This window comes from Macaca thibetana, chromosome X (genome assembly GCF_024542745.1).
Source record: "Macaca thibetana thibetana isolate TM-01 chromosome X, ASM2454274v1, whole genome shotgun sequence".
Lineage (NCBI taxonomy): Eukaryota > Metazoa > Chordata > Mammalia > Primates > Cercopithecidae > Macaca > Macaca thibetana.
Genome location: NC_065598.1, coordinates 55,339,316 through 55,347,987, shown reverse-complemented (window position 1 = coordinate 55,347,987; position 8,672 = coordinate 55,339,316). Strand labels below are relative to the sequence as shown.

Sequence of the window (8,672 nt, the reverse complement as noted above, 5' to 3'; positions counted from 1 at the left end):
GCCTGGCAGAGGTGTACAGTGAAGAGGGCCCAGTGCTGTGTGGCAACTTCTCAACTCCACTGTGAAGATTTGAATGGGCGGGGCTCTGCATTCCAACAAAACTTGATTTTAGGGGGGCAACGGGCCTAGCAAATGGGTGTATGACAAAAGCCGTGGTCACTGTAGTTTTAATTCTCTGGCTGTATTTTCCTAAATGCCTCCATGGAGGAGAGTTCGGTTGTGAAACCAAACCTCATCGGAAATATCCTGTGTCTTTTGCCAGAAGGCTATAAGGCATTGCTCATCTAGCTTGACCAACTTAAGTGGCTTTGCAAGCATTCGGAAGGCACACACTTACACTTACCCTGAGACTTAGATTGAAAGTATTTATCAACTTTTAAAAAATGACAAGTTAACATTTGGTCATGGAAGTGGTCAAATACAGCTGTCCTTTCAAGTGCATTTACCAATTCACAGTATTCTGTTTGCAGTGTGAAATATGATTTGGCGAGGAAGATGAACATATAGGCCTAGACCAAGGAGAAGTGTACCACCTCCTGAGCTGATTGGGCCTCTGCCGGTGAGTGTCTTAACCTTTGATGTTTTCTATTAGCAAAAAGTTATTTTTGTAACTTGTTGTTACAAAAATATGTTTTGTAATTGTTGTTGAACCAGTATAGATTCACCGATAAAGGTCTCCCATGCTATAAAAATGATCATGGCATCTCTTGAAGGAAAGACTAATCCAAGAGAATTAAGTTCTTTTGTTGTCTGGATGGATGATAGTGTGTTCCCCAGATTTTTTTCCCATGATTTCCTTCTCATGCTTATTTGCAAAAGATTACACATATTCATCCCAACATAGATTAAAACAGCTTCCAAGGCCCTTGAGGGTAACTGTCTTAGAGTAACTTCTCTGTGGGAAGAGTAACTTTATGAAGTATAAGTATGTGGAAGAGTATTGGAGAAATGTCTTTAGACTCATGATCAGAAATATCTATGTATTCTGTATATTTATATTATTTAAATGTATTGATAACAAAACTTTTTATCTGCACACACACACCTCTGGTTCCGGGAGCCCAGTGACGAGAAACCTCAGCAAGAGGAACCACCAACTGAAAGTCGGGATCCTACTCCTGGTCAGGAGAGAGAAGATCAGGGGTGCAACTGATATTCAAGGTGCTGGGAAGGGAAGGAATATTATCTATGGTGGGCGGGGGGGTGGTGGGCAGAAGAGGCCTATATGTGCGTCATGCATTTTGCCATAAACCAGTAACAGGAGGAAAGAAAACATTAGGAAAGGATCTCAAACACTTGCTGAAAGTTGGCTGGAAAAGTGAAGAGTATAGTTTGCAGCTTCATGCAGTCCCTGGATACAATGAATCTTCTCTTTTTCTTGCAGGTTTATTTTGCATGCTTGAAAATACAGTCCTTGCTAAATCAGATGAAACTGTTTAATGCGGTGTACAAAATTTCACTAGTTTGATCTTCTTAGAATGTTGTCTGATCTTCTCAGCTGTGGTGTCCACAGTATTGTATGCACCCTTTAATAGCATGTAGAATGCCAAGTCACCCTACCTTGTAACACCCTGAATAAAGTCCATTTGCATAAGGATATTAGTCCCATTTTATAAATAAGAAAACTGAGGCTCTGAAATGGGGGCTTACCAAGAACACTTGACTCATGGAGAAGGAATTCATGTTTCATTCCAAGGTTTGTGTTCTTCCTACCATCTGTGTTAGAAAACATGAATGATTTTGCTTAAAATGTTCATGCTTGAATGTGTCTGTACTGCAAGGTACTTCAGTATTGGCTCAGGACAAAACACAGTTCCGTGAAGCAGAATAGCAACTCCAGAAAAGACCTCAATGAATGACAGCCACTGTTTCCTTTGCTCTGCATTTTTGACAGTATGTTTGGTAAAAGCTGGATAGTTCAGGACATTGGCATACAGGTAGCTGTATTAGTATATTTTTAAGAGACTTTTTAATAGTTGTTTAAACTTTTATAATTAGAAAACTCAAAGTACGATAAGATTATCATGAAACAGAAATTATTTCCTCAACAGATAGCATTCTGAAGTTAAACACTGACAGAACTTGGGTCATGGATTATTTTAGCAATTCACTGTTAAGGGGGTTCCAGAATATGACTGTCAACAATACCCATTAATTTTTTTTTCACTCAAGTTCCTGTACTCTTGTGGAAGACCGTGATTTTGCTGTTATATTTGGTACTTTTTTTCTGAATGCGATTCATTTATGGAAAGTTACATATAGGGCCTTTGGACCTAAGTTTGTTTAATTTTAACCAAAAAATGTTCAAGTTACCTCAACAGGTGATGAGTGTCAGGACTGTAAGATTTGTCATAGGCTTACCAATGCATTCATCTAATCTTTCAGAAAATTACATTTACGTTATGATTAAAATGCTATCCATTGGGCAGTCTTCAGATTTCCTGGATAGCTGATACTCACTGTTTATAATACACAATGGTAAAGTATAGGAAATATAAGTGTGGTCTGATTTTTCCTCAGATTGTCATTTAAGATAAGATTTCATAATACAGGAAAACAAAGGTGGGACATCTTTGCATCACATTTATTGCCACAGTAGCCTACAGCCTTTTATTTCATAACACTGAGGAAAAGAATATTATCATTATCTTTCTTGTTTGCCTTCTTCAGTTGATAGCCTTTGTATTTTTAAGTGCCTGACCTGAAAGCTGATCTCCAGGAGCTGTCTCAGTCAAAGACTGGGGATGAATGCAGACATGGTCCTGATGACCAGGAGAAGATTCTGCCAAAATCAGACAATTTAAAATGCCAGAAGGAGGTATGCTATCTATTAAGATGCAAACTTATATGTTTTCTGTTTTCCACAATATTATACTTTCGATAGTAAGAGAGAACATTACTACCCCTTTAAAATCAGAGTTCAAATGCAGACTTTCTTTGAAAGGTTGTTCAGACTCCAGTTGCCTGACTACGAGACTTAAACACTGTCAAATACAGACACAAATTGTGTCAAAGCCATATCGAATCATCAAATATGAAAGCATATTCTTACTTCTGATTATACCCAACAACTAACAATTTTCAGATTCTTTTCTCATTTCTGCTTTTAAAAAATACATAATGCATTTCTAATACCAGTTTGTGTGAAATATCTTGAGCAACGTAAGCAGATTCTAGTACCAGCTTTAACATTATTTGTGAGATTCTGAATTCCATAAATTCTACATCCATCTTTTGCTGTTATTGAAAATAGTAAATGCAAATCAGATATATTAAAATCTGTTTCAAAGTTGATTTCTGTATCCTCATGTTCTATTGGATGGAATACAAAGATATGATTTGTTTTTCATAACAATCAGTTTCAGTCCAGTTATAATATCTGAGTTGAGATTTCATGGTTCCTAAGAAAATGAGTGGGCAGGCCGGGCACGGTGGCTCACACCTGTAATCCCAGCTCTTTGGTAGGTCAAGGCCGGCAGATCACAAGGTCACAAAGTCAAGAGATCGAGACCATCCTGGCAAACATGGTGAAACCCCATCTCTACTAAAAATACAAAAATTAGCTGGGCATGGTAGTGCACGCCTGTAGTCCCAACTACTCGGGAGGCTGAGGCAGGAATATGGCTTGAACCCGGGAGGCAGAGGTTACAGTGAGCCAAAATCGCACCACTGCACTCCAGTCTGCCGACAGAGCAATACTCTGTCAAAAAAAAAAAAAAGAAGAAAGAAGAAAGGAAGGAAGGAAGGAAGGAAGGAAGGAAGGAGGGAGGGAGGGAGGGAGGGAGGGAGAGAGGGAGGGAGGGAGGAAGGAAAGAAGGAAAGAAAGAGAAAATGAGTGGGCAACTTGCTTGATGAAAGTATCTTTTCCACACATTTTTCAAATTGGCAACTGTTAATCAGAAGAACTTCTGAATTTATAGGAAGCATTCCATGTTTATGGAAGAAATTACCTAAATGTTTTTACTCTACACTGCTGAACCATTCCATTAGACTATTTACATTGAAAGATAATTTTCAATTATTTCCAGGAGCCCGTTGAACAAGCCTCAGTTGCATTCTTAGGAATCTTATGGTCTTAAATGATTATCTTGTTAAAATAGTTAGCAAATTACATGAGAAAGGAAAATAATAAAAAATGAAAATAATAAAGAACAATAGAATAAATCTAAGGGAAAAGGAAAGAGGTACTTAATAGGAGACAGCTATGAATCATTAGTAAGAGGAAATGTAATCCAAAAGTAATAAATTTAAAAGATTGTTCTTTTGAAAAGTATCTGTGAATACAGTAAGAAAATGGAGAATGGAAAATGGAAAATGCTCAGCATGGAATATGAACAAGACCCTAACAGATACTGAATATATGGTATAATTGAAAGTGAATACATTCTTGAACTCTAATATTTTCAAAATATGAATGAATGATTGATATGCTAGAGACACACACATTAGTTAATCTATTCCAGTAATACCTGAATATCTAAACATCATAAAGACTGTGGAAGAACTTCTGAAACTTACCACTTATCCCTCAAAAATGCTTAACTTTTAGAAACAATTATTTGGCTTTTCTAGATATTTGGCTCTCCTTTTCTATTTTCCTCTCCCTCCATTTCTTTTTTTTTTTTTTTTTTTGCCCCACTGTTCATGGTATATGCCTCTTTCCCATTTTGATGTTAAAAATAATAGTGATAGAATAAACTGAATCTGACCATGTAATTTATTTTACCAATGGGAATACTTTCAAGTGTAAAAAGAGAGACTCTTCATATTGATATCAGGATATCAGGTGAAAATCTTGGATAAATGGTTACCATACCTGAAAGACCACAGAAGGCAAACTAGCCCCAAGCAATATTTTTGCACTTGTGTGCAACAGAGAAAAAACAAATGCAGTACTGGGCTTTCCATTCACTGCACTTACGCAATTCCTAATGTAACATTAACTGCTTCCCAGGAGCTTGTTGAACATCCAGGCTATTATTTCAAGCCAAAACATTACATTACATTATACATTGTTTGTAAATTCCTTTTATTTCTTAGGTTTGTTGTGTGTTGGTTATATTTTTATTAAAACTATATACAATGTTTCCTTTTCACTTTCAGACACCTTTTAATAGGTCACTTGATTTAATGTGTTCTGACGTTAGACAGTTTTTGGTTTCCTTGAACGACAGAGAGCAGGGTGTTTTAAAAATGTTGCTAATGTATATGCTTGGAAGACTATCTTCAAGTTTGTGCAGAGGTTTAACTGAATGTTAGCCATCAGGTTATTCTTAGGCTTCTGGTTTCAGCCCATGGTATAAAACCAAAACTTTCGTGTCCTTTGCATACCTTTAATGTCATCTGAATACAGTTCTGCTACTAATATTCCCTCCTGTTATGTTTCTATTATAGGTGACAGGCAACCACAGGTTTCAACGAAGACAAGCTGAAACAACACGAACTGTTTTTATCTAAGATATTTGACTTAAAAATATCGAAATAAACTTTTGCAGCTTTCTCCAAAGAAGTCTTGCACATCTTTTGTTCATTTTATTCCGAAATATTTGAAACTATTGAAAATGGTGGCCTAGTGTGGTATCTCAAGCCTGTAATCTCAGCACTTTGGGATGCTGAGGCAGGAGGATTTCTTGAGCTCAGGAAACTGACACCAGCTTGGGCAACATAGTGAGATCCCCTCACTCCAAAAATAAATGAATGGATGCATGAATGTATGCATGTACACATGTAGCGTTAGTCCTAGCTACTCTTGAGGTTAAAGTGAGAGGATCTCTTGAACTCAGGAGGTCGAGGATGCAGGTAGTTATGTTCAGGCCACTGCAACTCCAGCCTGGGTGACAGAGTGAGACTCTGTTTTAAAAAAATAGGAAAAGTAGGGGGCAGAGCAAGATGGCCGAATAGGAACAGCTCCAGTCTCCAACTCCCAGCACGAGTGACACAGAAGACCGGTGATTTCTGCATTTTCAACTGAGGTACTGGGTTCATCTCACTGGGGAGTGCCAGACAATTGGTTCTGGTCAGCTGCTGCAGCCCGACCAGCGGGAGCTGAAGCAGGGCGAGGCATCGCCTACCTGGGAAGCAAAAGGGGAAAGGGAATCCCTTTTCCTAGCCAGGGGAACTGAGACACACAACACCTGGAAAATCGAGTAACTCCCACCCCAATACTGTGCTTTAAGCAAGCAGGCACACCAGGAGATTATACCCGCACCTGGCCGGGAGGGTCCCATGCCCACGGAGCCTCCCTCATTGCTAGCACAGGAGTCTGCAATCTCGCGGCAAGGCAGCAGCAGGCTGGGGGAGGGGGCCCCACCATTGCTGAGGCTTAAGTTGGTAAACAAAGCCACTGGGAAGCTCGAACTGGGTGGAGCTCACAGCAGCTCAAGGAAACCTGCCTGTCTCTGTAGACTCCACCTCTGGGGACAGGGCACAGTAAACAACAACAAAAGCAGCAGAAACCTCTGCAGACGCAAACGACTCTGTCTGACAGCTTTGAAGAGAGCAGTGGATCTCCCAACACGGAGGTTGAGATCTGAGAAGGAACAGACTGCCTGCTCAAGTGGGTCCCTGACCCCTGAGTAGCCTAACTGGGAGACATCCCCAACTAGGGGCAGTCTGACACCCCACACCTCACAGGGTGGAGTACACGCCTGAGGGGAAGCCTCCAAAGCAAGAATCAGACAGGTACACTCGCTGTTCAGCAATATTCTATCTTCTGCAGCCTCTGCTGCTGACACCCAGGCAAACAGGGTCTGGAGTGGACCTCAAGCAATCTCCAACAGACCTACAGCTGAGGGTCCTGACTGTTAGAAGGAAAACTATCAAACAGGAAGGACACCTACACCAAAACCCCATCAGTACATCACCATCATCATCAAAGACCAGAGGCAGATAAAACCACAGAGATGGGGAAAAAGCAGGGCAGAAAAGCTGGAAATTCAAAAAATAAGAGCGCATCTCCCCCGGCAAAGGAGCGCAGCTCATCACCAGCAACGGATCAAAGCTGGACGGAGAATGACTTTGACGAGATGAGAGAAGAAGTCTTCAGTCCATCAAACTTCTAAGAGCTAAAGTAAGAATTACGTACCCAGCACAAAGAAATTAAAAATCTTGAAAAAAAAGTGGAAGAATTGATGACTAGAGTAATTAATGCAGAGAAGGTCATAAACGAAATGAAAGAGATGAAAACCATGACACGAGAAATACGTGACAAATGCACAAGCTTCAGTAACCGACTCGATCAACTGGAAGAAAGAGTATCAGCGATTGAGGATAAAATGAATGAAATGAAGCGAGAAGAGAAACCAAAAGAAAAAAGAAGAAAAAGAAATGAAGAAAGCCTGGAAGAAGTATGGGATTATGTAAAAAGACCAAATCTACATCTGATTGGGGTGCCTGAAAAGTGAGGGGGAAAATGGAACCAAGTTGGAAAACACTCTTCAGGATATCATCCAGGAGAACTTCCCCAACCTAGTAGGACAGGCCAACATTCAAATCCAGGAAATACAGAGAATGCCACAAAGATATTCCTCGAGAAGAGCAACTCCAAGACACATAATTGCCAGATTCACCAAAGTTGAAATGAAGGAAAAAATCTTAAGGGCAGCCAGAGAGAAAGGTCGGGTCACACACAAAGGGAAGCCCATCAGACTAACAGCAGGTCTCTCGGCAGAAACTCTACAAGCCAGAAGACAGTGGGGGCCAATATTCAACATTCTTAAAGAAAACAATTTTAAATCCAGAATTTCATATCCAGCCAAACTAAGTTTCATAAGTGAAGGAGAAATAAAATCCTTTACAGATAAGCAAATGCTTAGAGATTTTGTCACCACCAGGCCTGCCTTACAAGAGACCCTGAAGGAAGCACTAAACATGGAAAGGAACAACCGGTACCAGCCATTGCAAAAACATGCCAAAATGTAAAGACCATCGAGGCTAGGAAGAAACTGCATCAACTAACGAGCAAAATAACCAGTTAATATCATAATGGCAGGATCAAGTTCAAAAATAACAATATTAACCTTAAATGTAAATGGACTAAATGCTCCAATTAAAAGACACAGACTGGCAAACTGGATAGAGTCAAGACCCATCAGTCTGCTGTATTCAGGAGACCCATCTCCCATGCAGAGACATATATAGGATCAAAATAAAGGGATGGAGGAAGATTTACCAAACAAATGGAGAACAAAAAAAAGCAGGGGTTGCAATACTAGTCTCTGATAAAACAGACGTTAAACCATCAAAGATCAAAAGAGACAAAGAAGGCCATTACATAATGGTAAGAGGGTCAATTCAACAGGAAGAGCTAACTATCCTAAATATATATGCACCCAATACAGGAGTACCCAGATTCATAAAGCAAGTCCTTAGAGACTTACAAAGAGACTTAGACTCCCATACAATAATAATGGGAGACTTCAACACTCCACTGTCAACATTAGACAGATCAACGAGACAGAAAGTTAACAAGGATATCCAGGAATTGAACTCATCTCTGCAGCAAGCAGACCTAATAGACATCTATAGAAATCTCCACCCCAAATCAACAGAATATACATTCTTCATAGCACCACATCGCACTTATTCCAAAATTGACCACATAATTGGAAGTAAAGCACTCCTCAGCAAATGTACAAGAAGAGAAATTATAACAAACTGTCTTTCAGACCACA

At 39.7% G+C, this 8,672-nt stretch overlaps 1 pseudogene; it reads left to right on the top strand.

Annotated features, from left to right (window-relative positions):
* The first annotated feature begins 478 nt into the window (after positions 1 to 478).
* On the top strand, positions 479 to 5,432 carry LOC126945782 (X antigen family member 3-like; annotated as a pseudogene).
* The last annotated feature ends 3,240 nt before the right edge of the window (positions 5,433 to 8,672 follow it).